Source organism: Leopardus geoffroyi, chromosome A2, assembly GCF_018350155.1.
Source record: "Leopardus geoffroyi isolate Oge1 chromosome A2, O.geoffroyi_Oge1_pat1.0, whole genome shotgun sequence".
Classification (NCBI taxonomy): domain Eukaryota; kingdom Metazoa; phylum Chordata; class Mammalia; order Carnivora; family Felidae; genus Leopardus; species Leopardus geoffroyi.
The window spans coordinates 61284191-61311217 of NC_059331.1; the positions used below are offsets into that span (position 1 = coordinate 61284191).

Genomic DNA, 27027 nt, shown 5'->3' on the forward strand with positions numbered 1-27027 from the left:
TTCAGCCTTGCTTATATCCCTGGATCGAACCCCCACCCTACCTATATCTCTATCCAATGGGGATCCACTTCCTAACTCTGAAAACACCACTCACATAGGACACAAACACCTGCAGTACTGCTCAGGATGGAATTGGAACATCATGATGTCATTTCCACTACTGGGATGGAGGTGCACAAGGAGGTTGCTAAGGCCCAACTAAAGAGTTGCACACAAGGGAGTTTGGCCCTGTCACAAAAAGACTAAGTCTGAACTGAAGGCTCCCATGCAGCCTCCACTCAGCCCTCCGTGGAGACCACTGCACTGTTAGGTTTTCAGCATCTGGGGTCTCCTTGGGCCTAAGCCTAACCCTATCTGTGACCCTCATCATAGTCCTCAACCTAAACCTCACCCCAAATCTAATGCTAACTCTACACCTGACCTTCACACGCACATGGGCCCTCTACACCTAACCTTCACACGCACATGGGCCCTCATTCAGCCCACCATGGAAATAACGGGACTGGTGTAGCTTCGGCCTGGAATGAACCCTTACTCTAACTAAGGCTCTCCCCTGATGAAGACCCATTTCTTAAGTCTGGGGATACCACACACATGGGCTCCAGAAGATGAGCAAGATTACTCAGCATGGAACATGGAATATTTCCCAGATAATATCCAAAGCCCAGATGCAGTTGCAGAAGGGGGTTTCTGAGGCTCAACCAAAGAGTGGCCCACAAAGGAGGCTCACCCTGGCACACAAAGACTAAGATGACTGACACCCTCCCATGTGCCCTTCATTGAGCCCTCCGGGGAGACCACTGCACTTCTGTGGTTCAGCACCTGGAGCCACCTGCAAAGTGATCCTAACCCTAATAGTGACCAGAACCATATATATCAACCTCAACCTCACTCCAATTCTAACGCTAACCCTACACCTGACCCACACCTATTCATGGGTCCTCATTCATCCCTCCATCTCCATGGAGACAATGGGACTGGTGTTGCTTCAGCCCTTCTTATATCCCTGGACCAAACCCTCACCCTATCTATGGCTCTCTCCCAATGGGCATCTGGCTCCTAACTCTAAGAACACCACGCACATAGGGCCCGATCCCTACAGTATTGTTCAGACTTGGTTCGGAACATCACCATATCATTTCCACTGCCAGGATGGAACTGCACAAGGAGATTTCTGAGGCCCAACTGAAGAGTCTCACACACGGGAGGCTGGTCCTGGCATGAAAAGACTAAGTCTGAACTGAAGGCTCCCATGCAGCCTCCACTCAGCCCTCAGTAGAGACAATTGTACTGCTAGGAGTTCACAACCTGGAACCTCCTGGGTCCTACCCCTAACACTAACTGTGACCCTAAACATATCTCTCAACTTAAACTTCATACCAACTCTAACCATCACCTTACAACCATAAACCTACAGGACACAGGGCTTTGTACATACTGAGTACGCAGCACACACATGTTGAATCAATGAATGCATGCTCTGAAGCCAGACCTCTCAGATTCCCATTCCACCTCCACCACTTAAGGGCTTTGTGATTGGGCAAGTTATTTAATCTCTTTATGTTTCTTTGCTATTATAAAAAAAAAGGGGGGGGGTACCAGAATCCTTAATGAATTAGGGTGTTGTGAGGGGGAAATGAGCTTGCACATAGTAAGGGCTCATTCAGTAGGAGATTGGCAGCAGCAGCAGCATTCACAAGCATCAATTTCTGTCACACACAGTTAGGGCCACAATACCCTCTGGTGACCACACAGTGTAAATGCACATGCACAAGCACTTTGCCCTCCCTCCACCCTAGGTGGGAGGCTGGGGAGATATGGCCTGGAAAATCTTTTTCTTGCACCTGCCTTCCGGGTGCCCACACACAGACATGATGCCCTCTGTGTCCTCGTCCCTACCTCCCTTTGAATTGGGTCCAGCTGCTCACCACTGCTGATTCAGCTACTGCCAGATATTCCATCAGGGCATTCTCGACCTCACTGGCCCGATACAGCACCTGGAGGATCAATGACTCCTTCTCGGTTTCTGAGAAGCTGGCAGGGCTGGTTGAACCAGGCCATCAAGTGTCATATTTTGGAGTGTCACATCTTACTTTGGTATGTAGGGTAACTGTCTCAGGGAGTCCAGATACCTGTGATCTGCCTCTATCTTGGCCCCCAAAATGAAGAATGGGCACTCCATGTAATAAATATGACAGTCATGGGGCATCTCAGGCCTGACTGGGTGAAGCATCTGACTTCAGATATGGTCATGATCTAGCAGTTTGTGAGTTTGAGCCCTGCATCACATTCTGTGTTGACAGCTCAGAGTCCGGAGCCTGCTTTAAGTTCTCTGTCTCCCTCTCTTTCTGCCTCTTCTCCTCTCACACTCTGACTCTCTCTGCCCTCTCAAAAATAAATAAGGATTAAAAAAAAGAAATATGATAGTCACATGCTCCCCAAAGTTTTTTACCTCACTGCCACTGGTCAGGGAAGAGGACACATGTTTAGTCCTCCCTGAGCTCTGGGGCTTCATCTGAAACCTTCAGGAAAGTTCTGCATCCTATTCCTCATTACACAAGCTGCTTTAGGAAAAAGAAGAAAAGACTCTCTATTGTCTAAATATACATGGAAATGGGGTGCTGTAGGATAACGTAAACGTTTTCCTAGAAAAATCATTTTATTTTACAAATATGTCCCATTCCTCCTTCTGCCTTCTCTCCAAGACTGCCAAATATTCATTCAACAAATGTGAAGTACCTCCTATGTGTCAGACATGATTCATGGTCTTGGGGACACCATAGAGAACAAACAGACAGGGTCTCTGCTCTCAGTAAGTTACATTCTCAAAATGATAAGAAGGTTACCACAGATTAAGCTGTTACAGTATGCAAGCATGGTGCAGATTCATTTCCACACATCGTGACCCTTACACTTCATAAAGGATTAGAAAGTACACAGTTAATGTCCCAGTTTCTCTAAGGTAACACAGACTCAAATGGTGAAGTAATTTGTCCCATGTCAGCAGCTAGTGTGTGGACTCAGAGTGGAATTATCACCTGTTTCATTCTCATGTTTAGGCTGCATGTTTTTTGGCACATGGACTGTAATTGTAACAAAGTCAATAAGATTTTCTGATCTGAAGTTGAAGACTGTCTCGTACATGTCCTATTGTATTACTACCTCAGCTTATGAGTTTTCAGGTTAATGAAAATGCCTCACTCTAGGGGCACCTGGGTGGCTCAGTCCATTAAACATCCAACTCTTGATTTCAGCTCCCGTCATGATCTTAACGTTCATAGGATCAAGACCCACACATAGGGCTCTATGCTGAGTGTGGAGCCTGCTAGGGATTCTCTCTCTTTTCCTCTCTCTGTGCCCCTCCCTCTCCCTGCACTCTCAAAATAAACCAATAAAATTTAAAAAATATGCCTCACTCCAACGTGTAGGCAGGTAACATACAGGTATGAACAAAGTCAATATTTCTTATACTTTGAAGGATTTTCTAAAATAATGTTCAGATACTCTGAACTTGAGGTCCAAGACCTAGTTTTCCCGTGTGCTAAGGAATAACTGAAGGAACATGCAAAGGTTCCCTACATCCTTGTCTGTATCCAAGCTTCTGATTCATTCACTCATTTATTCATTCATTCCATGAATACTAACAGAAAGCCTATTCTCCTCTAAGCAAAGTACATCGTGGTGAACCAGAACACACGGCCCAACCTCATGGGAATCAGATACAGCAGAGGAAAAAAAAAATAGTCTAATAACTGTGTAGTAAGAAAATAGCCACAAACTAAAATAAGTGCTATTAAGGGAAGGACCAGATAAGGCCATGAAGATAGATTTAGAAGGAAATTACCTATTTTAGGAGAAAACCGATACCTTCCCTAAAAAAGTCCTACTTGCCCTGACAATCTGAAGGATAAATGGGACTTTACCAGGTGAGGTGGGGTGCCTGGAAGGGGGTTAGCTCGCACCAGAGAAACTCTCAAAAGGGTCATGCACACACTACTGGGTGTCAGGGGTTGGATGTCAGGGATCACTGAGAGGTGGGCTTGGTCTAGACCTTCCAGGTCATTTACAGCCAAGATGATAACTGTCACCCAACATCCATTCCCCCTTCTCTGTCACAGTAAGACAACAAGCTGAGTGTAGGATGAATAATCTGAGGCTCCAGAGAAGCTGAACAACTTGTAATGATCACAGAATCACTCTGGGTTGGATATTTTTATTGAGATATTGACATACTGTGAGATAATTCATTGAGCACTTTTATGGAGATATTTAGTACTTCAGTTAATTTTTTTTAGAAAAAGAGAGAAAAAGATATTTGCACACCATGAAATTTATCATGGTGGATTTTAGTATATTCATGAGGTTCTACAACCATCACTGCTAGATGCACTTGCTTTTAAGTACTCTTCATTCTTATCAAAATTGTTTTGAAAATAATATTTGAGTTTATAAAATACACAACTGAATTTGCACACATACTGTAAAACAGCTCAATGAAATTTTTACATGTGCATTCATCTGTGGAACCACCTACCACATGAAGATGCTTTGGACACCTCCAGCCACCTACTTGGCTCCCCAGGCCCTCTCCCACTTGGTATGCCCTCCCAGAATGACCACTAACCATTCTTAAAGCCCCTTATAGGAGAGAACAAGAAGGCAGTGACTTAGAAAGGTCAGGTGTTTATCCCACATGTTATGCAGCAAAGAAGGGCTGATGAGATCCTCCCTTGCTCCCTCAAACAAGCTTCCTTCTCATAAGTGAATAGAAAAGTCCTGAGAGACCTTGTCCATCTCAGAAGGGATGAAATCAGCAACTATTGTGTCCCTGGTGGTGTGGGCATTAGAAAATTTCATCTTAGCCCTAAAACAGTCAGTTGCTTGAGACTAAACCATGGGGAAGGGATCATCCAGATCCTCATTAGGATCCATGGGTAGGATGATGCTGAGGGAACCAGCACTGGCCACTAACACAATGATATATCCTAAGTAACCTGCTGCATGTACCACTGATCACTGTGATGGCTTTGTCATGCATCAGCAGAGCACCACACGCATTTCCTAAACCCACATGTAACCTCCACACAAATGCAATGACAAAGCCATGCTTCCCCCAGGATCCAACTAAATCTTGTACAACTGAAAACACACTAAATTCTTTCCCTAGAAAGTTTTGTCCTTGGGTAATGTTCTCATGTATTCCTCTCTAATTCATTCAAGTGGCTATTCCTCACCCTCCTTGCAACATTCTTGATGCTGGCCTCTGCTGCCAATGGTCTATGAGGTGTAAGATTTCAGGATGCTAAGAGGACTGATGCTGGAAAGTATTGAAATCATTCATAAAATGACAAAGGAGGATGTCATAGAGTTAGAGCAGAGACATCTGAAGGAGAGAAAATGAACAGGAGAAATGATGTGACAAGCCCTTTAAGAAAAAAGAAAATGAGCAGATTCCATATCCTGAGAACATTTCTGAAGCCTTCAAATATTTTTCCATTAAACAAGAACCATTTTGGGGTTGCTTGAGTGGCTCAGTTGGTTGAGCGTCTGACTTCATTTTGGCTCGCGTCATGATCCCAGGGTCATGGGATGGAGACCTGCATTGGGCTCCACACTGAGCATGGAATGTGCTTGGGATTCTCTCTCTCTCCCTCTCTGCTCCTCCCCCTGCTCATGTGCGTTGTCTCTCCAAAGAAAATTTTTAAAAAGAACCATTGTCATGACAGTATTATACAATTAGGAATGGATTTCAAAACATTAAAGTATAGATGACACATAATTTTCATCAGAAAATTTGCATCCAAACTCTCCTGCTCAACACTTGACTCAGTATATCTTTATGCCAGGAATGAGCACATAGTTGCAACTATAGCTTCACTGTTATTACACAAAGTAAGCTAAAATACACAAGATGTTTTCAGGGCAAATTCTCAAACAGTTTTGCTTTCTTTTCTCAACCCTAGTATGAAGTTTTGGATTCCAATGCTTCAAATAAAAAACTAAGGAGCAAACCTAATAATAAGTCAACCTCATCAAAGAACAAAAAGAGAATCCACGGACTGGTAGAAAATATTTGTAAAGCACACACCTATAAAGGGCTGTTATCTAAAATATGCCAAATACTCTTCAAACTCAACAGTAAGAAAATAAACAACCTGATAGAAAAATGGGGTATGACTTTAACAGATGCTTCAACAGAAAGATATACACATAATAAATAGGAATATGAAAACGTGCTCTACACCATATGTCAGAAGGTAGATGCAAATTAAAACAAGAGTGAGATACCACTACACCTGTTAGAATGGCCATAATCTAGGACACTGATGACACCAAATGCTGTTGTGGATGTGGAGCCACAGAAACTCATACATTCCTTGAGGGAATGCAAAATGGTGGTATAGCCACGTTGGTGAGAGTTGGGTGGTTCTTATAAAACACTTACCCTACGATCCAGTAATTGTGCTCCTCAGTTACTTATCCAAAAAGTTGAAAACTTTTACCCACACAAAACCCTGAACATGGATGATAAGAGCGGTTTTAATCATAATTTCTAACAGTGGGAAGTAACCAAGGTGTCTGTCAGTAGGCGAATGGATAAGAAAACCATGGTACTCCCATGGGGCGCCTGGATGGCTCAGTCGGTGAGGTGTCTGACTTCAGCTTAGGTCATGATCTTGTGGTCTGTGGGTTCGAGCCCCGCATCAGGCTCTGTGCTGACAGTTCAGAGACTGGAGCCTGCTTCAGATTCTGTGTCTCCCTCTCTCTCTGACCCTCCCCCGCTCACGCTCTGTCTCTCTCTATCTCTCTCTCTGAAAAATAAACATTAAAAATAAGAAAAAAAGAAAGAAAACCGTAGTACATCCGGACAATGGAATATTATTCAGGGCTATAAAGAAATAAGGTATCAAGTTGTGAAAAATCATGGAGAAAAACCTAAACAGATGTTATTAGGTGGAAGAAGCCAGTCTGAAAAGGCTACATACACTATGATTCCAACTATATGACATTCTAGAAAAGGAATGATGATGGAGATAGTAAAAAGGTCAGTGACTGTCAAGGATTAGGGCAGAGGGAGGTGGAGGGATGAATAGGTGCAGCACAGAGGACATTTAGGGCGGTGAAACTAGAGGGTATGATAGTATAATGGTGGATACATGTCGTCAAAAATTGTCCAATCCAACAGAATGTACAATCCAAGAGTGAACCCAAATGAAAACTATGGTATGTCATACATAGGTTCCTAGTGTCAAAGACATATCTTTGTGGGATTCCACCCAGGAGTTGGGGAGGCGGGTGGGAGCAGGGGCACGGATGGTGTGAATTTTTGGTAATGGACCTTCTCTAGCTGCTTCATTGGTTCCCAAGGACTCTACTTTGGCCTACCTTTCAACCCACTGGAACCAATTAGGATTGCAAGCCTTACAAAAGGACTGGACTTCTGTAACACTGCAAGACCTCATTATTCCTTAGGATATGAGGAAAAATGGCCCATTAATGGGACATTAAGTTTCAGTATAACCTTTCCGTTAGATCTCTTCTGCAGGAAAAAGGGCACACGGGCTGAGGTACCCTACGTCTAAGCCTGAGTGGCCCTAAATCAGGACCCCGATCTAAGGGCCTCTTGCAGAATGTGTTTGGCCACTAACCAGACTGATAAATTCCCTCCTGATATATTGGGTGGTTGTCTCAACAAGCCTCCTCTGAATAAATACAGCTTGCTGGAGGAAACACGGGTCATCCCTAACAAAGGGGATGCTGACATTCTTTGTTCCTCCTTACAGACTCAGGTTCTTCTAGCTGTAAGTGGGAGCGTCTCCTTCATTCATTTCCCAGGTTAATGGCTATGATAATTGGAGCCAATTATCTCTGGTGAGTCTACCTTGGGACAGGGAGTTTAAGGAATATTCTCAAGTAGCTGCCAAATCTCCTTCTGTTTCAAGGAAATTCCCTGTCTTCTCTGGCTAGATATGGACTGCCCGTTTCCCCTTGTTGGTGGGGAAAAAAAATACATCTGCATCTGTCATCTGTCTGAGCTGACAGGCTTTAGGACCAGAAAAGCTCTTTCTCTGTCTTCTGGGCTTTGACTTGCCTCCAGCCTGCCTGGCAGCAGGAAGATGGTCTCCCATCCCTGCCTTCCCCTCCCCCTCCTCCTGTTACTGCACCACCTTGGGTACTGCCTGCCTAACTGGTTCCTATACCATCCAGGGTGCCTCTGGCACCATTGGCTCCTCCTATTCCCTTCACTGTCAAAGAACAAAGAGCACCCCTTTGGACTATAAATGCTCACTTCAGATTCCCTACCAATGTCCCAGGTACAAATTGACAATGGGGAACAAATTGGTTGACTCTTAAGTGGACACAGGTGGAACATACTCAATATTTAAACTAATTTAAGTTTGTTGATTTAATTAAAATAGACATGTCTTTGGAGTTGTCAGCATGAAATGTGAAACTTTACCAACATTTGCTAAAGGTCAAATAAGCTCCTGTTATCTCTGTGGCCATTTGTTAGCAAAGAGATGACTTGAAATGATGGTTAATTTCGTCTGTCTCAAAGTTTTCATGAGTAATTGATAAGATAGCTATCAAGAGCTTTGGTAACCTGAAACTTTGTAGTTTTTCTAAGTTAAATGATACATTGGTTTGAATTCATTGGTATCTAAGTATTTTCCAGATGAGATAAAATACGAAAGCTATGTTTACTGAAGGTAGTTTTGTGCTTTCAGCTTCTTATTGCACAGAACCTGAGGATACGTGGGTTTGTTGGTAAATATGCTTTATGCTTTATTGAAAGATTCTACTATGGAAAAACCTCTGTTTTAAAATTTCAAATCTAGAAAAATTCTGATGTAACAGTTCACAAATGGTCACTACTTAGTTTTCACTGGAGACTAAGGTTTCTAAAAGTTAAAATTCTTCTGCTAAATGTAATTAAGCTTGATGGAAATAAGGAAAGCAACTCTGAATTTTTTTTAAAAAAAAAGGTTGTAAAAGTTTTATGAAGGGAAACCTTTGGAAAGGAATTTTGTGTGCTGTTGGGACAAGGTTGAAATAAATGGATTTTAACAAGTACGCTGGTATAAGATTGAAATTCTGCTTTTCTCTCTGTTAAAAAAGGCAAAGGTTTCTTGGATTGTTGGTCGGCTCTTGATGAAAAAAATGTAAGCAAAGTTCTTTTTTTCTCCTCTTTTGTCTCCCTAGATAACCAAAGTTTCTATGTTTTGTCTTTATCAGGTCGTTGGTTACTTTAAAAAGGTTAAAACTTCTCAATATGTAAGGAGCTAAGTTTTACTCACAACTATATAACCCTACATATTTGCCTTTAAAATCTTATTGCCACCTTGGTTAAATAAATAAGTTTTAAGTTTTATATTGAACCATAATCCTATTTAGACTTGTATTTTAAAACTTTCTGAGGGTTGGGGTGCCTGAGTGGCTCATTCGGTTAAGCATCCACCTTCACCTCAGTTCATGATCTCACGGTTTGTGAGTTTGAGCCCCGCATCAGACTCTGTGCTGACAGCTCAGAGCCTGGAGCCTGCTTTGGATTCTCTGTCTCCTTCTCTCCCTTACCCTCCCCCACTTGTGCTCTCTCTCTCTCAAAAATAAATACATATAAAACTCTCTGAGGGTTTTAACAAACTTCCACAAGATGTGAATTGTAAGTGCATTCCTTTTGGCTAATTAGGCTTTTTCATTTCGTATGTTAAATTACTTGGAAAGAACTCTCAAACAAATAATGATAAACCTTAGGTTGCATTGCTTGGGTAAATGCTGTAAGTGTTCAAATATATATATGAAATTCTGGAAGTTTTAATATGCTTTGATAATAAGATCATCACTTGATATTCTGATTATTGAAGTGTTCTGTGTCATAGAAATAACTGAACTTTCTTGTCAAGTGCATTACAGTCATTTGTCATTTGCAAAATAAGTTTCATCTTCAAGGAGATTCATAAAAAGAACTTTTTTTAAAAAAACAAATACAGCTTTTTGTTATCTTCAAAATCATAAAAGTGAAATGGGCAAGAATTTCTAGAACTAAAAAGCTACATTCAAACTGAACAAAAGATTAGCAACATGACACTAAATGAACTGAAAAAAAAGTATGATTTTTATGACTTTTGTTTGAAACATTATTTGTTCTCTAATGTTTGATCTTCCAGATTAGGAAGAGCTCATTCAGGTTCGAGGCTGAGCATGGAGTCTCCTTGGGGTTCTCTCTCTCCCCCTCTCTCCCCTCTCCCTTTGCCTCTGCCCCCTTCCCACAACTTGTGCTCACTCTTTTTAAAATAAAATAAAAAAATCCCAATGAAGCTCTGTCTGCCCACAGATCCTGTCCCTGTGCTATAAAAAAAAAATCACATTTTTGCACCAAAGACATCTCAAGAATTCTTTCTTAGCCATTCACTCTCTCAAACCCAAACCTTCAAAAATTTTTTTCACATTTCATCAAAAACATGTATGAAATTGTGAAAATTAGTAATGGGAAACCTAACAAAATGGACACAGGATGTTTTGGTAGGGGCAGCTATCCCACCTTGCCATGGCAAATTAATTGTAGACACAACAGTAAGAGAAGGCCTTGACCTTAAAAAGGTTTGACCTTTCATGAGGATACTAATACACTACTCCAGCCAGAGGGAAGAAACTCTTTCCTCACCACCACCATCTCTGCAACAGCTCAGACAATGAGAAGCCACCACATTTCAAACCCCCCATTTTACTCCAACGGACTTTTCATCAGCCTTTCCTACTTACTTACCTCTTTTCTCCTTAAAAAAAGCATTCCCCTCCTTTGTTTCCTGTACTTGCTTATGGTTTTGCCACAGCTTGTATGTCCCAGATTACAATTCTCTTTCATTCCTCAATAAAACCATCTTCTTCTGGTAAAATAACTGGCGGTTTCTATTTTTAAGGTTGACAATTCTTGGTGATCAGAAGTGGGCTCCAGAGAAGACTCCAACTGCTCCAGAGCTGGCTAGCAAACGGGTGCAGTACCCATGGATATTTTTGCGCTGTTTTCATGCCTACCCTGGGGTTTTAAGGACAAGTTTTATCCTGGATTTCAAGCTCCACACTTCATGTCTCAGTTCTCCAGAATTTATTTGCGATCTGTTTACGATTTTTTTTTTTTAAATCATCTCAAAGGGTGCTCATCTGACCTTCAGTCTAAAGGCACTGTGCTAGCTTTTGGCCTAATTCCTGTCTTGAATGAGACTGCTCCTCCTGGAACTGGGCTAGCCCTCAGTCTGAGTCCTTTTCACAATCAGACCTTTCCAGTTGGAACTGTGCTAGTCGGAATAGTGAAGGCCTTTGTTCCTTTTCCCCTCTGCAACTGGACTGTTCCCAGTGGAACAGTGCCGGTTGGAACTGTATTATCTTTCAGTCTATGATCTGTTTGGGGTTTGACTGTTCTCTCTGGAACTGTCCTGGCCTTGGGTCTGATTCCTTCTGGAAACAGGCAATCCCTGAAAATTTTCTAAGAAATGGGATCCCAGACATCAAAATGCTTTGAGGGCATCCTGCCTACTGGGACTCTGGATGGTTTTATGTTTAAAAACTATGGTCCCTCTCTGTATGCACATGTATAAATGAATAGATTGACTTAACTAGAAATAATTTAGAACTTCAATGGCCATGATGGGGAACTTTCGGTCATCTCAAACTTAATTTTCTCAAAGCTAAATTGAACAACTATGGTTCTAAAATTCACAAAACTGAATGAGAAGCCTATTTCAATAGGTATTTTGAAGCTTCCAAATGCTATTAAGAATCAAAAATTACAGGGGCGCCTGGGTGGTGCAGTCGGTTAAGCGTCCGACTTCAGCCAGGTCACGATCTCGCGGTCCGTGGGTTCGGGCCCCGCGTCAGGCTCTGGGCTGATGGCTCGGAGCCTGGAGCCTGTTTCCGACTCTGTGTCTCCCTCTCTCTCTGCCCCTCCCCCGTTCATGCTCTGTCTCTCTCTGTCCCAAAAATAAATAAACGTTGAAAAAAAAATTAAAAAAAAAAAAGAATCAAAAATTACATCTCTCCAAATACAATTTACAAACTAAATGACACAAGCATATATTAAAAAGACAAAATGGGGCTTCTGAGTCCTCTTCTTCCCTTCCCCCACCTTCTCTGTCTACAGACAGGAGGCAACCACCTTGTGCTCAGGCCACACCTCAGGCCCTGCTTCTGGTGCCCACCTTCCTCTGTCTGACATAGTGTGTAAGGCCATGACTAAGGCCTCAGGTTTTTCTTAAGGCTCCTTTCCTGTTGTTTTGTTTTGATTTGTTTTTATCTCGGTTGTAATGTCCCTAATTGGCAGCTCATAAGACCACCTCCAGCATCCCTTCCAGGCCAATACTCAATTTTTGCAGCTTTCTCTGAATATATGGGGGCAATTGAGTCACAAATGTGTCATTTAAAATCATCTCAGCCTCAGGGCTGTCAGGGGAGATAGCCATACATTTAAAGAGAGCCTCCCTCAACTTCTCTAGGAAGGCCATCGGGCTCCCATTTTGTCTTTGTAAAATAGTGACTAATTTAACATAATTTAAGGGCTTAACCTTAGACCTCCTTAATGTCTCTAAAGCACAAGCTTGGAAGTGGTGGCAATACCATTTCTTAATGGGATGGTCATAGTCCCAGTTAGGATCTTGGGATGTAATTGCCTGGGCCCAGTAGGAAACTGGAAGTTCCCTATAGGGCCTGCAACCCCATGATAATTAATGAGCTGTCTTTCTCTTTTTCTTTCAGAATTTATGGATCAAAATCACCCCAACTTTTCAGAATGCATCCCACAGGAGTATTGGCCTTGGATGGGGAAATGCCCACCTACAGGAAAAGGAGGAAGAGGCATCCCTTATCTTAATTTTCCATAGCTGGCCAGGAGAAGCTTCATGTCCTGACCCTGACAGTTGGACAGGAGAAGAAGCCTCATCTCCTGGCCCTGCATTTTGTCTGGCTATTCGACTGGCAGCCAAAAGCTTTGTCAGTCTCATGAGATGCTGGGAGCAGTCACTCTTATCCAGGCTTGACCCTACCTCCCAGAATTGACCTTGTCTTCCCTGATTTCTTCTATCCCTCCGTTTTCCACCTGCAGGACTTTGGGGGTATTGACTACAACCAAGAAAGACTTCCATAGTTGTAGAAGGATGCACTAATTTTATTTTGGCCGAACACTAGTCGGCTTTACAAATATATTTTAAAAGGCTTGCAAAAACCATTTTTTTTAGGATATAATTGGATGTCAAGAGGGCTAAAAGGGCCAAAGTGCAGGTCTATTTCCTTGCCTTTTGCAGCAGTGCCCACAGATATATGTTCCAGTCATTTAGAGTATCTAGGTTGTTACTAATTGGCAGACACTGGGATAAGTGTAGAAAAACAGCTCCTATGTATTCTAGTACAAGCCCTTTATATATTATGGTGATCAAAAGGGCATACTGCCCTGCCCTTTTGGCTAAAATCACATTTTTTCCATCTTTTTGGCCAGACAAAAGTGGGGGGAAAACTTTGCTTACCCTTTTCCTTTTTTTTTTCTCAAAAGCATACTGACAATCCAAGATACCTTGGCTTTTGTAACAGAGACTAGGGCAGAATTTTAATCTTATACTACGGTACTTTTAAAATCCATTTATTTGAACCTTAGTCCATCCTGAGCACATATATAATTTATTTCCAAAGATTTACTTTCACAAACCTGCAACTTTATTTTGCTTTCAGATTGTGACTTAAGCCACTTTTCTCCAAACAACCTGTCTCACTTGGGACAAAATTACTTTCTTCTGCCTTCAACAAAAATGTATTCCCATTCCTTATATCTTTCTTACATATATCCTACTTTTCTACATAATAACTTTCTTATTTTTATCGATCTTAATTACATTAAGCAGAACTTTAACTCATAGAAATCTTAGTCTCCAGTGAAAACTAAGTAGTAACCAATTATAAACTGTTACAGCAGAATTCTGCAGATGGCAAATTTATCAAGTAAGCAAAAGCATGTTTTCTAAAAGACCCCAATATCCTTTGTTTCTGTGCAATAAGAAGTCAAAAGCACAAACCTATGTGTAGCAATCAAAGCTTTAGCACTTTATCTTGTTTGGAAAAGTCCTAGATGTCCAATGAATTCAACTTCAATTTATCATCCTAGCAAAACTTATACCTTTCAGGTTACCAAGACTTTGAAAGCTATCTTCACAATTACCCATGAAAATGTTGAGAAAGAATTAACCATCATTTGTGTTACCTTTTTGCTAACATATTGCAACACAAATAACATGAGCTTATTTGACCTTTAGTAAACCTAGATAAAGTTTTCTATTTAATGCTGATAACTCTACTTTTAATTAAGGCAACAAACTTAAATTCGTTTACATACCTAATTAATTTCTCTTGCATCCATTCAAAAGACACTCAATGTGTTCCCTATTGTCAGTTTTTACCTGGGACACTGGTGGGGAGATCTGAAGTGGGTGGCCCAAGGGAATGCTCTTCACTCTCTGACATTAGAGGGTGGGAGGGGAAACCAATGGTGCCTGAGGCACTGAGGATGGTATAGGAGCTAGTTATGCAGGCCTCATCCAAAGTGGTGCAGAAACAGGAGGAGGGGGAGAAGGCAGAAGAGACAAGATTCTGCCTAAAAGCCTGAGGCAGATAAAAGCCTAGAGGGCAGAGAGAGAGAGGTCTCCTGGTCCTAAAGTCTCTCAACTTGAACAGATGAGCAGACGCCAGTTTTTTTTTCCACAAACAAGTGGAATCAGGAAGTCCATGTCAGGCTAGAGAAGACAGAGAACTTCCACTGATTAAAAGGAGTTTTGGCAGCAGCTTGGGAATATTCCTGAAAGCCTCCATTCCAAGGTGGACCAACTAGAGACAGTTGGCTCTAATCACCATAATCATTGACCCAGGAAATGAATGAGGGAGAAGCCCCCATATACAGTTACAGTAACCAGAATGTATTAGGAAAAACAGTGAAAGAGTGTTAGAGTCCCTTTTGTTAGGGATGGCCTGTGTCTTTTTCTTTCCCCAGCACCCTGGGTTAGGTTTTGGAACACTTCTATGTATTGATCAGAGTTGTCTGCAACTTTGCTCAGGTCCTTTTATTTGCTTAGAATATTGCAATGAAAATGGAACCTTCATGGGACCAAATTCACCACAAGGCATTTTAGTCAATAGATACATTGAATGTGACTTCCTTTCGAGGGGAAGATATTTCATCTCTGACAATCCTGGATACGGAGGGCATGAGGGTCTAACAGGGGGCTTTTCCTGAGAAGAGCCCTCAGAGGGCAAGTCTGCAAGAACTTGCTTTTCTCAGTGCCTTTAAGGGCCAGAAGGTTGGCACCTAATTTACAACTCTTACATAAGGAAATTGTGACCATTTACCCTCTCTTTTACAATATAGATCTAACTTTAAGATACTACTGACTGAATGCCTCCCTCAGGAGACTAGGAATCTCTATCCTCCAAGAGGCTCCTTTGAAGGATTTTCTAAAGTAATGTGTGGATACTCTGAACTTGAGTACCAGTACCCAAAATAGCAAAAAGGGGAAACAAATGATCCTTTGGCAACTTTTCTGTGCCGTGTCTGTGCTGGTACTATAGCTGAGTCTGGAGGTACTAATCATTTATTCCTATGGGATCAGCCACCATCTTCTTTATTGGCAAAATCTTCAACTGATATTGGCAGAATCCACAGTGTACCTCCCGTCAAGATTCAAATCGATCCCGCAAAACTTCTCCCTATAATTAAGATCGTATAAATCAAGAAGGCCTTCAAGGCATCAACATCATGATAGAATGTTACAAGGCTCATGGTCTCATGATCCTCTGCAGTAGTCCATATAACACCTCCATTATACCTGTGAGAAAACCCAACTGCTGACGATAGTATTTTGTCCAGGACTTCCAAGAAATAAATAGCACTGTAATCCCTCAACATCCCCTTCTTCCCAAACCTCACACTCTACCAACATCCACTCCCCCCTGAAAGCAAAATTTTCACTCTACATGACCCATGTGGTGTAGTTTTTAGCATTCTAGTTGATAAGGATAGCCAGTATCTTTTTACCTTCACATGCAGGGAATGACAATACATCTGGACTGCAACCTCCCTGGGTTTCACAGAGTGCTTCACGTTTCCCACAAGCCTTAAAGGCTGATTTGGATGATGGAAAGTGTTCTGCAGGATCTACTTTGTTACAATGTGTAGATTATTTGCTTCTCTGCTCCCTGCTCATGCCCCTTTACATGAAGACAGCACCCCCCTGGGAAAACTTTTGGTTTCAAAATGCCCATAAAGTCTCCAAATAAAAACTGCAGTTTGCTCAAACTCAGGTTAGGTATTTAGCTCACCTGTTCTCAGAACAAGGCCCACATCTAGATCCAGGCAGACTCAAGGCATCCACAATCTCTCATAACCTAAAACTAAGAGCCAATTACAAGGCTTTCTTGGACTGGCTGTCAACTCTCAAAACTGAATTCCAAACTTCTTTCTTAAGGCTCAGCCCCTAAATGCTCTACTAAAAAAAAATGTGAATCCTAATGCTACTATTTGGAAAGAGGGGGATGACACAGCCTCGGAAACGTTATACCTTTAATTTATGTTCTGTGGGCCATTATGCATACAAGAGAGCCTGGTCCTTACCCATGACCACCTTGCATGTCCTGCCCTATGGACCATCCTTCATCACCAGTCATGGTCTATGACCCCCCTGCTCCACCTCCTCCATTTGGTAAGATGGCCTGAAATGGATGAGGGACTTGTAAAGCATATTCATCTTCATGAAAGGCTAGGTGGGAATGTTGTAGAGATCGTAGTGAGGGCTTGGCAATTCAGTTGCAAACTTGCCTGAGGACAGTGTAACATATCTCAAGCTTCTCAGGACATGTGTACAATGGGCTGTGTCATTTCCATGTAATAAGGTCAGCTTTAGGTTTCTCTTGTCAAAAAGAAAGGATTTTTACACAAAGGCAGACATATCACAAGTACTGCTGCATATTTTACAGACACAATGCTTTGAGTTCTGTGAAGGATGAGATGCACCCCTAAGTGTTGGTGCCTCAGGTGTCCTGTGTGAAATGGGGCACATGCATTATATGACACAGACCTTGTGGTCACCATAATGGAAGCACCAGTGAAGGAGTGGGGGAAACTTGAATCACACAGGAATAGAAGGGAAGTTGAGGACAGTAAGCAGAGTTTGAGGAAGTGAAGAGGGGAGGGTCCTGGGTTCAATGAGATGCAGTTGCAGGCCATTCCTGATCACAGCCTCAACAGGGAGCATGAGTTCCACACGGAGTTGCTATGTGGGATTACTCTCAGTGCACAATGAAGGGTTCCTCTCCGAAATGTCATTTTTATCAAAGTGCACTTAGGTGATCATCTAAAAAGGTTGTTGTCTCCCTGCATTGTCTAAAGGTTCTGGATATTTATGGGTGAAAAAATGCCCTGGATATATAGGAAATTTAGCTTGGTCTTAAGGAAATGCTTGTCTGCCTAAGTTCATATCCCTCAGTGAGACTAAAAGCGAAGACAGGATCTAGATCAGTGGACTGCCTGCTTTGGCCTTCAGCCTCGGTCAACCTATAATTCAGGGATGGCCAGGTGCCACCCCTGCTGGACCCCTGTCATCACCCTGACTACAGCTTTGCATCTATCTCCTTAAACTTCTCTCACAATATCCCGACGATTTGCCTGTGTTCCTGCTGTCTCAGCCAGAATACCATTTCTCAGGGGGACCTACACAGAGCCTGAGCTGTGTTATCTGTGAAACAGAGGTAATATTTGTTTCTAAGGACATAACAAAAAGAAGACATGGAACACAGAATGCATCTGCAAAATGTCTGTGAAATGTCCGCTCACACTTCTCACAGTTTCAGTTATCTCCACACAAATGATCATCAAAAAAAGATGGTCACAGAAGTTCATTAAACTAAGACTGTTAACATCTCAGCCAAGGGATTGGGAAACACCACCTTAAACAATAAGACAAAGACACACTTTTTCTATAAAATTCAGGCCATACCTGATGAAGAAAGGAAAGATAATTATGAGAATGCGTATATCAGAGATCTACATCTGAGATCTGAAGACAATCCTATTCCATTACATAAAGACTCACAGATGGAGCCACACACTAAAGTGTTCATCTGAGGCCACAAACAAACTACAGAAGACAGAATGCATGTAGAAAAACATAAGACCATAGGGAAATAACCCCAAATCTCATAAATCTCACTGCCTTATATGACAACTATTTTGAAATTTGAAGAGGAATGTGTGAGGTGACAGACTATGGTGTTTATATATCTTAAAAATGTATTAGATCTGCCTGCAAGCTTTCCCTGCACACCCTGCACCCTCCACTTTGTCCTTCTTAGTATCCCTTAATACACCATTCACCGTTCTGTCTCTGTTTCAGTGTCTGTTTCTAGGAGGACCTACTCTCACTCCCCATTGAATGCACACAGTGCGGTTCCGGTACACACAGGTAACAAACTGGCAGAAATTGAGGAGATGGAGGATAGTAGCATGATCACCCTTTGTGCAGAGGAGCCCGAGAGAGTTTTCTGGGGTGATGGTAACTTCCTATATCTAAATGCATCGCGTGCTTGTGCTCATTTATTTTAGAACTATTCACTGACTCCTGGTGCTTGGGGTCAGATAGACAGGTACCTGATCCTAGCATATGGCTGATTTCTAACGGTGGGTAAGGATCAGGGACCAGCAATGACTGCAGGAGATGGGTGAGGAGGCCACACATGGAGTCAGATCCTCACCCAGGATGCCAGGTTTCCACAGACAGCAACCTTGTGCAGGAGGGCTCTGAGGATCACAGATTTCTTGATCAGACTTGTGAACTGCATAATCCTACTCCAGATTTCTCACTGAGGGATGGACAGGGCAGAGGCCAGCAGCTGGGGGACACCCTGATCATGGCTGGAATGGAGCATTTGGCTTGGGGGATTGTCAGAGAAAGGGAAAGGGAGAAGGTAGCGACAGGGAGTTTGAGAGATAGAGAGAAGGGAATGTTTTCTACTGACTTCACCCACAATTCTGTGTGAACAAAAGGAGATTCTTGTCTCGCAGGGAAGGGAAGAGGGCTGGCAAAAAGACAGAGTGACATTCTCAGCTCAAGTGCTCAGGATATCTGCCTTGCTCTTGAATACCTATCACAGGAAGCCTGTGCATTCTGTCATAAGTGGAACTGCAGCTCATACCATTTAGTGAAAAATAAAGCGATGATGAAGGCCTCATCATTAAAGTAATGCAACAAAAGCGTTTGAACATACAGAGAGATCCAATAGAAGCAAAATTCCAAACGTAGACTGACTGCAATACTTATGGGAATATAGACTATCAGAAAAGGAGGTACCCCAATGCAGGCTTTCAGACACCTGGGCAATATCTGAAAACGTGGGGGAAAAAAGTAGTCCTTACTTCAAAAGCATCATTAGTGTTAGACACAAAGGGATCATGATGGAAGCTTTAGGGAGAAACCATATCATTTCATGGTGCTGTACTCATGGTCTGGTACCCTCATGTCTCATCAAATTATACCCTTTAACTTGAGGCTATTTTTTATATGTAAATTATACCTCATTAAAGAGAGTTTCAAAACACAAAATACTAGAAGCAAATGTGGGAACGTTCCTTTCAAATCCTGAAGTGTATGGGTGATATGAGTCTGTCTGCGCATGTCTCAAAAATCCAAAATAAGACACTTAAAAATTTAATAATAGTAGAGTAAGAGGACCCTGAGCTCACCCTGTCCCATGTGTTCAACTACATAACATCCACATCCAAGTCCATGAACCAGAGAGCGATCCAAAGACTGGCAGAACAAACTCCACACCTAAATAGACAGAAGCTGCATCAGAAATATTAGGAAGGTCAGAAAGGTGGAGGCTGGCTACCTGCGGAAGTGGCAGAAAAGTCAGCCCTCACACTAGGGAGCTGACACAGGGAAGACTAATCTCCATAACATTTGGCATTAAAACCCAGAGGGGCTGAATTCCCTTGAGTTTAGATCCTGGAGCTTTGGAGGTCAGCTGACCCAGCACTGGGTGATCCAGGAGGATGAGTGATAGCCAGGTCGCTGCCTGTGTAGAGAGGCATCGTAAACATGGCATTTTACACAATGCCAAGGCAACAGGACACAGATGTATTCATGCTGTTTGTTGAGGGTGTTGGAGGACTTCTCCAACGAGGGAGCTCACAGGTACCATTCTTCTCCCCCAGCCTCCCAGAATAAGCATAGAAACACCCACCAGAGGGTGAGGCTGGACAGACCCTTGCTACCTAACCCGTTAGCAGTGTGCCAGTCCCAAGGGTTCCCTGGAGGACTTACCACACCATGCCTGCTGGTCTCAGGGCAAACATTCTTAAAACCACAAGGGCACCCTGTCTAACAAGCTGCATGCATAGCCACTACAGCACGCTGTGCACATCTGCACCTCACCCAGCTATACATATCCAGGCACCCTCATCTGTTTCACTCAGCCACATGTCCCCAGGTGCAGACATGCTCTGTGCATATCCTCAAGCCCCTACTTTCCACCGCTGGTCCACAGTACCCAGCCACCAAAGGACTTTGGGAAACCTGGCATAGGACTAGTAGCCCTGTGCAATTTTGCTAACACTCCTGCCCTGCTCCCAAGATACCCAGCGGGCATACCACTCCACAGCTGGCCTGCCTGGGTCCCACTGACACCACTGAGAGCAAGCACAGCCCACAACAGGCACGCAATCAGTGCAGACACCTGCATTGAAAGGAAAAGTAACCCAGACTCAACAGCATGGCGTGAGCAATACCATACGATATCCTCCTGAAGGTCCAGATCCTATAAATGGAGATGTGTACTACTGAGGACTCCGAGACCTCTTTTTCATACCGTCATTAATTTCAAGACCAGAAGGCACAGCTGACTTTCTTAACACAGAGAAATAGAGCCAGAGAGACAGACAAAATGGGCACACAGAGATGTTTATCCACAATGAAAGACCTAGTCAAGGCCACAGCCAGAGATCTAAGCCAAAGAGATATAAGTAACATACCTGATACAGAATTTAAGGCAATGATCATAAGGATACTCATTGGAGTTGTGAAATGAGTAGAAGAGTGAGACCCCTGACATAGAGATAAGAAATAACCCAGTAGACATTGAGGACACAATAAAGGAGAAACACGTTTGCTGGAATGAACAGAGGGATGGAAGAAGCAGCAGAACACACTAGTGACCTCGAAGACTGAGTAATGGAAATTAATCACACTGAACCAGAGAGAGAGAACAGAATTGTGCAACATGAGATGAGACTAAGGGAACTCAGTGACTACAGGAAAGATAATAGTATTCATATTGGAGGACTCCCAGAAGGAAGAGAATTTGGGGCAGAAAATTTATTTGAGGAAATAATAGCTGAAAACGTCCCTAATTGGGGGAGGGAAACAAACATCCACATCCGGGAGACTGGACAACTCCCATCAAAATCAACAAAATCAGGCCAACATCCAAACATATTGTAAGCAAACTTGAAAATTACAGTGACAAGAAAGAAAAACTCTTAAAAGCAGCAGGACAAAAGACCTTCACTTAGAAGGGAAGACCCATAAGGCTAGCTACAGATTTCTGAACAGAGACATGGCAAGCCAGAAGCGAGTGACATCACATATTCAAAGTGCTGAATGGAAAAATCAGCAGCCAAGAATACTCTATCCAACAAGGCTATCATTCAGGATGAAGGAGACACAGACTTTCCCAAACAAAAACTAAAGGAGTTTGTACCACTAAACCAGTCCTGCAAGAAATATTAAGAGGGATTTTCTGAGTGGAAAGGAGAGACCAAAAGTGACAGTATAGAGGTAGAAGACACAAATCAAGTAAAAAATGAATATTTCTGCAAAAAAAAAATCAGTTAAGGAACTCAGAGAAATGGATTTGAAATATAATAACATCTACCAAAAACCTAGGGAGGAGAAAATAATGGGTTCCAAGGTAAATGACCATCAGCTTAATACAAACTGCTAAATGCAGAAGAGGGCATATAAACACCTAACAGTAACCATATAGTAAAACCAGTCATAAATATGCTAAGAATAGAGATAAGGAAATCAAAATATATCACTAAAGAAAATAAGCAAAACATGAAAGAAAGGCAAGAAAGGATCAGAGAAAATCATTAGAAACCATAACAGGCAATAAAATGGCAATACATACATACATATCAATCATTACTTTGAAGGTAAATGGAGTGAATGGTCCAATCTAGAGACATAGGGTGTAAGAATGGATGAAAAAACAAAACAGATTTAGATACCTACAAGTGACCCACTTTACACCTCAAGAATGATAGTGAGAGGATAGAGAAACATTACACAAATGAATGTCAAAAGAAAGCTGGAGTAGCAATACTTGTATCAGAAAAAAATACACTTAAAAAAATACATAACAAGAGACAGAGGAGGACACTATATAACATTAAAGGATACAATCCAAAAAGAAGATATAACAACTGTAAATATATCCCATAATTAAGTGGGATTTATTCCCAAGCTGCAAAGGTGGTTCAGTATTCACATATCAATCAATGTGATACAATACATCAACAGGAGAAAGGATAAGAACCATATGATCGGGGCACCTGGGTGGCTCATCCTTTAACAGTCTGACATCAACTCAGGTCATGACTTCATGATTCATGAGTTCAAGTCCCGCATCAGACTCTGTGCTGAAAGCTCAGAGCCAAGAGCCTCCTTCGAATTCTGTGTCTCCCTCTCTCTCTGCCCCTCCCCTGCTTACTCTCTGTCTTCCTCAAGATTAATAAACTTTAAAAGAAAAAAACCATATGGTCATTTCAATACATGCAGAAAAGAGCATTTGACATAGTGCAACATTCACTCATGATTATAACCCCCTAAAGTAGATTTACAGAAAACATACATCAACTTAATAAAGGTACCTATGAAAACCCTGCAGTTATAATCAACCTTAATGGGGAAAATCTGACAGCTTTTCCTGTAAGGTCAGGAAGAAGACAAGGATGTTTACTCTTACAGCTTTTAATAAACATAGTATTGGAATTCCAAACCACAGTCAGCAGACAAATGAAACAAAATGAAACAAAATTAAATTAAATTAAATTAAATTAAATTAAATTAAATTAATAAAATTAATAAAATAAAATAAATAAAATAAAAACAAATCCAAATCTGGAAGAAGTGAAACTTTCACAGGTTGCAGATTACATGACACAATATATAGAAAACCCTGAAGAGTCGACCCAGTAACTGCTAGAACTGATAAATGAATTCCTCAAGGACACAGGATACAAAATCATTGTACAGAAATCTGTTGCATTTGTAGACAACAATACTGAAGCAGTGGAAAGAGAAATTAAGAAAACAGTCCTATTTACGTTGTACACCAAATATTAAATATCTATGAATAAATCTAACCAAAGAGGTGAGCGACCTATACTCTGAAAAGTATAAAACGGTGATGAAAGAAATACAAGATGACACAAAGAAATGGAAGGATATTCCATACTCATGGATTGGAAGTACAAATTTCATGAAAATGTCTATACTTCCCAAAGCAACTGACACAATTAATGCAATTTCCATCAAAATACCAACAACATTTTTCACAGAACGAGAACAGTCCTAAAATTTGTATGGAACAAAAAAAAGACCCCAATCTTCAGAGTAAACAACTTTTATGTGAAGTGATAATTATGGATGGCGTTATTTATGCTTCTGGATCTTCTGCTCCAAAACATGGTAACTCTGGCCTAAGCATTTGAACAAACATTAGACATATCCAACCAAGGATCATTCTACAAAATACATTCTACAAACATACCCTCAAAACTTTGCAGATTATGAAAAATATGGAAAAATCTAAAAATTGTCATGGCCAAGTGGAGCCTAAGGAAACAGGATGACTGTAATGTGCCGGCTGGGATGAGTATGGGACAGAAGAGGATAAAACCGAAGCAATCTGAATACAAATATAAACTTTAGTTAATACTACCATATCTCTTCGGGATATTGATTGTGATCATGTATCAACTCATAGGACATCAATAGTCAGAAAACAGTCTGATGTATGTGGAGACTCAATAATATCTTCCCAATTTTTTTTGGCAACTAGAAACCCATCACAAATGAAAAGATTATTAGTAATCATGGTTTTATATTTTCAACACATAATATTATATGACTAGTTCTAGTATTAGTTACTAGTGATGGCCATGTACCTATTCTTGTTGTTCTTACTATTGTTTAATTTAAAAAATAGCATTCGTGGTACAGAAAACTGAATGCATGGTATACAATTCAAAGCAACATCCACTTTACATATTTTAAGATAATAACGTATGTATGTATATATCACTGTATTATGTGGTATGTAAATTAAATGTTTTTCTGATCTTGAACAAGCATGTCATTGAATGGCTTTCCATAAAGGTGGTTATCCTAGATAATGAATGATACTCAAAAATTAACAGGATATACTTCACTTCATGCCTAAACATTGTCAAAACTAAAAATGTACACACGGCCAGATGAATCATTGTGACTGGCTCACTTATTGTAAAGAATCATTGCTTTAATATTTTCATGCATATTTTTAGCAGGAATACAAGAGAATCAGATATTTCCAAAAAAAAAGAGATATTCAAAGACTGGAAGAATGATAGGGAGTTCAAGGGGGTTCAGAAGGAAAAGATGTGACCATGAAGTGGCAGTCACAGGCAAGCAGTTTTCTCTGGTCCATTTTGACAGGTTTGCATGAGGATATGTGACTTGCCAAAGGGTAAGTGCCAGAAGTACAAGAAGGAAAGCCAATGCTTTAGGGCGAGGTGACTTGAAAAGGGTGCTTCTATGCCTAAGTGATGGCTCAGCAACCTCGCTTGGGGTCCCTGGGTCAAACTTCAGAAGGCCAGCAGTAACTTAGACTCACAAAAGTCTTAGTAACATAGATCAAAGTAACTTAGAGCCACAAAGATCTTAGAGTTACAGACTTGATCTTCACCTATGATTAGGAGATAGTCACAGTTTCACAGGATATGATCATCGGGCCAGTAGTAGATGGCTAAAATATTATTTAGGGCTATACATTTAATAAAAAATGTATGTGTAAAAATTTGGGTTTGGAATGCTAAGAAAAATCACAGGCCCATCATGGAGTTACTTACGTTAAGGACCCATGTCAATAAACCTCATTTCATTCCTGTAGGAATGTAACCTTTAACCAGTCAGCAAAGAATTCCCTAGTCAGTACTGGAAATTTAACTCATAGATCCATGCCATTCCCCTCAGAGAGGCAGTCTTGCCTAAATAGGATATTCCATGCCACTAAATTTTTTTGAGTTTATTTATTTTTAGAGTGAGAGAAAGAAAGCACATGCAAGGGAGGGGCAGGACAAGAGGGAAAGAGAGAATCCCACGACCAAACACAAAATTGAAGAAGAAAACTAAAGCTGGAGGCATCACAATTCCAGACTTTAGTTTATATTACAAAGCTATACTGAACAGAACAGTGTGGTACTGGCAAAAAACAACATCATCAACAACAACAACAACAAAAACAAAACACAGATGCAGAGATCAATAGGATGGAAACCCAGAAGTGAACTCACACCTATAGGCTCAATTAAATCTCAACAAAGCAGGAAAGTATATCCAATGGGGGAAAAAAAAAGATAGTCTTGGGACACATGGGGGGCTCCAAAGCGTGTGATTGTAGATCCAGCTCAGGTAATGATCTCAGGGCAGTGCAGAGCATGTGTGGGATTCTCTCTCCCCATTTCTCTCAGCCCCTCTTCTGCATGCTCTCTCTGTCTCAAAAATAAATACATAAACTTTAAAAAGTCTCTTCAACATATGGTTTTGGAAAAACTGGACAGCAACCTGCAAAACAAAACAAGACCAACAACGGACCACTTTCTTACAACAGACACAAAAATAAATCCAACATGGACAAAGACCTATGTGTGAAACCTGAAACCATAAAAATCCCAGAGGATAATTAACACAGGCAGTATCTTTTTTGACATTGGCTGTACAAACGTCTTTGTAGATATATCTCCTGAGTTAAGGGAAAGACAAGCAAGAATAATGGGACTTCATAAAAATAAAAAGCTTCTGTCATCAAGGAAATAATCAACAAAACTAAAACACCTACAGAATACAATTTGCAAACGACATCTGATAAAGGGTGAATGTCCAAAACATATAAAGTTATACAGCACCCAAAAAAGGAGAAATCAGATTGAAAATGGGCAGAAGACATGAATTTTCCCAAAGAAGACATACACATGGCCAAGAGACACATGAAAAGATGCTCAACAATACTGATCTTCAGGAAAATACAATTCAAAAGTACAATGAGATAACACATCACATCTGTCAGAATGACTAAAATCAATGAAGGGTGAAACAGCAGGTGTTGCCAAGGATGTGGGGAAAGAGGAACCCTCTTGCACTGTGGGTAGGAATGCAAACTGGTGCAGCCACTCTGGAAAACATCATGGAGATTCGTCAAAAAAAAAAAAAAACTGGAAATACAACTACCTTACGATCCAGCAATTTCACTAAGAGGTATTTCCACAAAGAATACAAAAATAATTCTTCAAAGGGATACATGCACCATGATATTTACAGCAGCATTTTCTACAACAGCCAAATTACGGAAACTGCCCAAGCATCCATCAACTGATGAATAAGTTGAGATGTAGCATATGGAATGTAATATTATTTAGCCATAAAAACATGAAATCTTGTCATTTGCCACGAGGTGGATGGAGCAAGAGAATGTTATGTTGGGTGAAATAAGCCTATCAGAGAAAGACAAATACCAGATGATTTCACTAACACATGGAAGTAAAACAAAACAAAGGGGGCAGGGAAGGACACAGTGACAAACAAACAGACTGTTAACTAGGAAACAAACTGAGGGCTTCCACAGTGAGGTGGGATGGGTGAAACAGCTGGTGGGGATTAAGAAGTGCACCTGGGATGAGCA

At 41.3% G+C, this 27027-nt stretch overlaps 2 long non-coding RNA genes across 2 annotated transcripts in view; one reads left to right on the forward strand and one right to left on the reverse strand.

Annotated features, from left to right (window-relative positions):
* LOC123606131 overlaps positions 1–27027 on the reverse strand; it is a 66905-nt gene that overhangs the window by 39164 nt on the left and 714 nt on the right. The window lies entirely within an intron of this gene.
* Positions 1107–25204, forward strand: LOC123606132. The gene is made up of 3 exons (XR_006716122.1): positions 1107–1117; positions 18469–18478; positions 25092–25204. It is a non-coding gene; the product is annotated as an uncharacterized LOC123606132 (long non-coding RNA).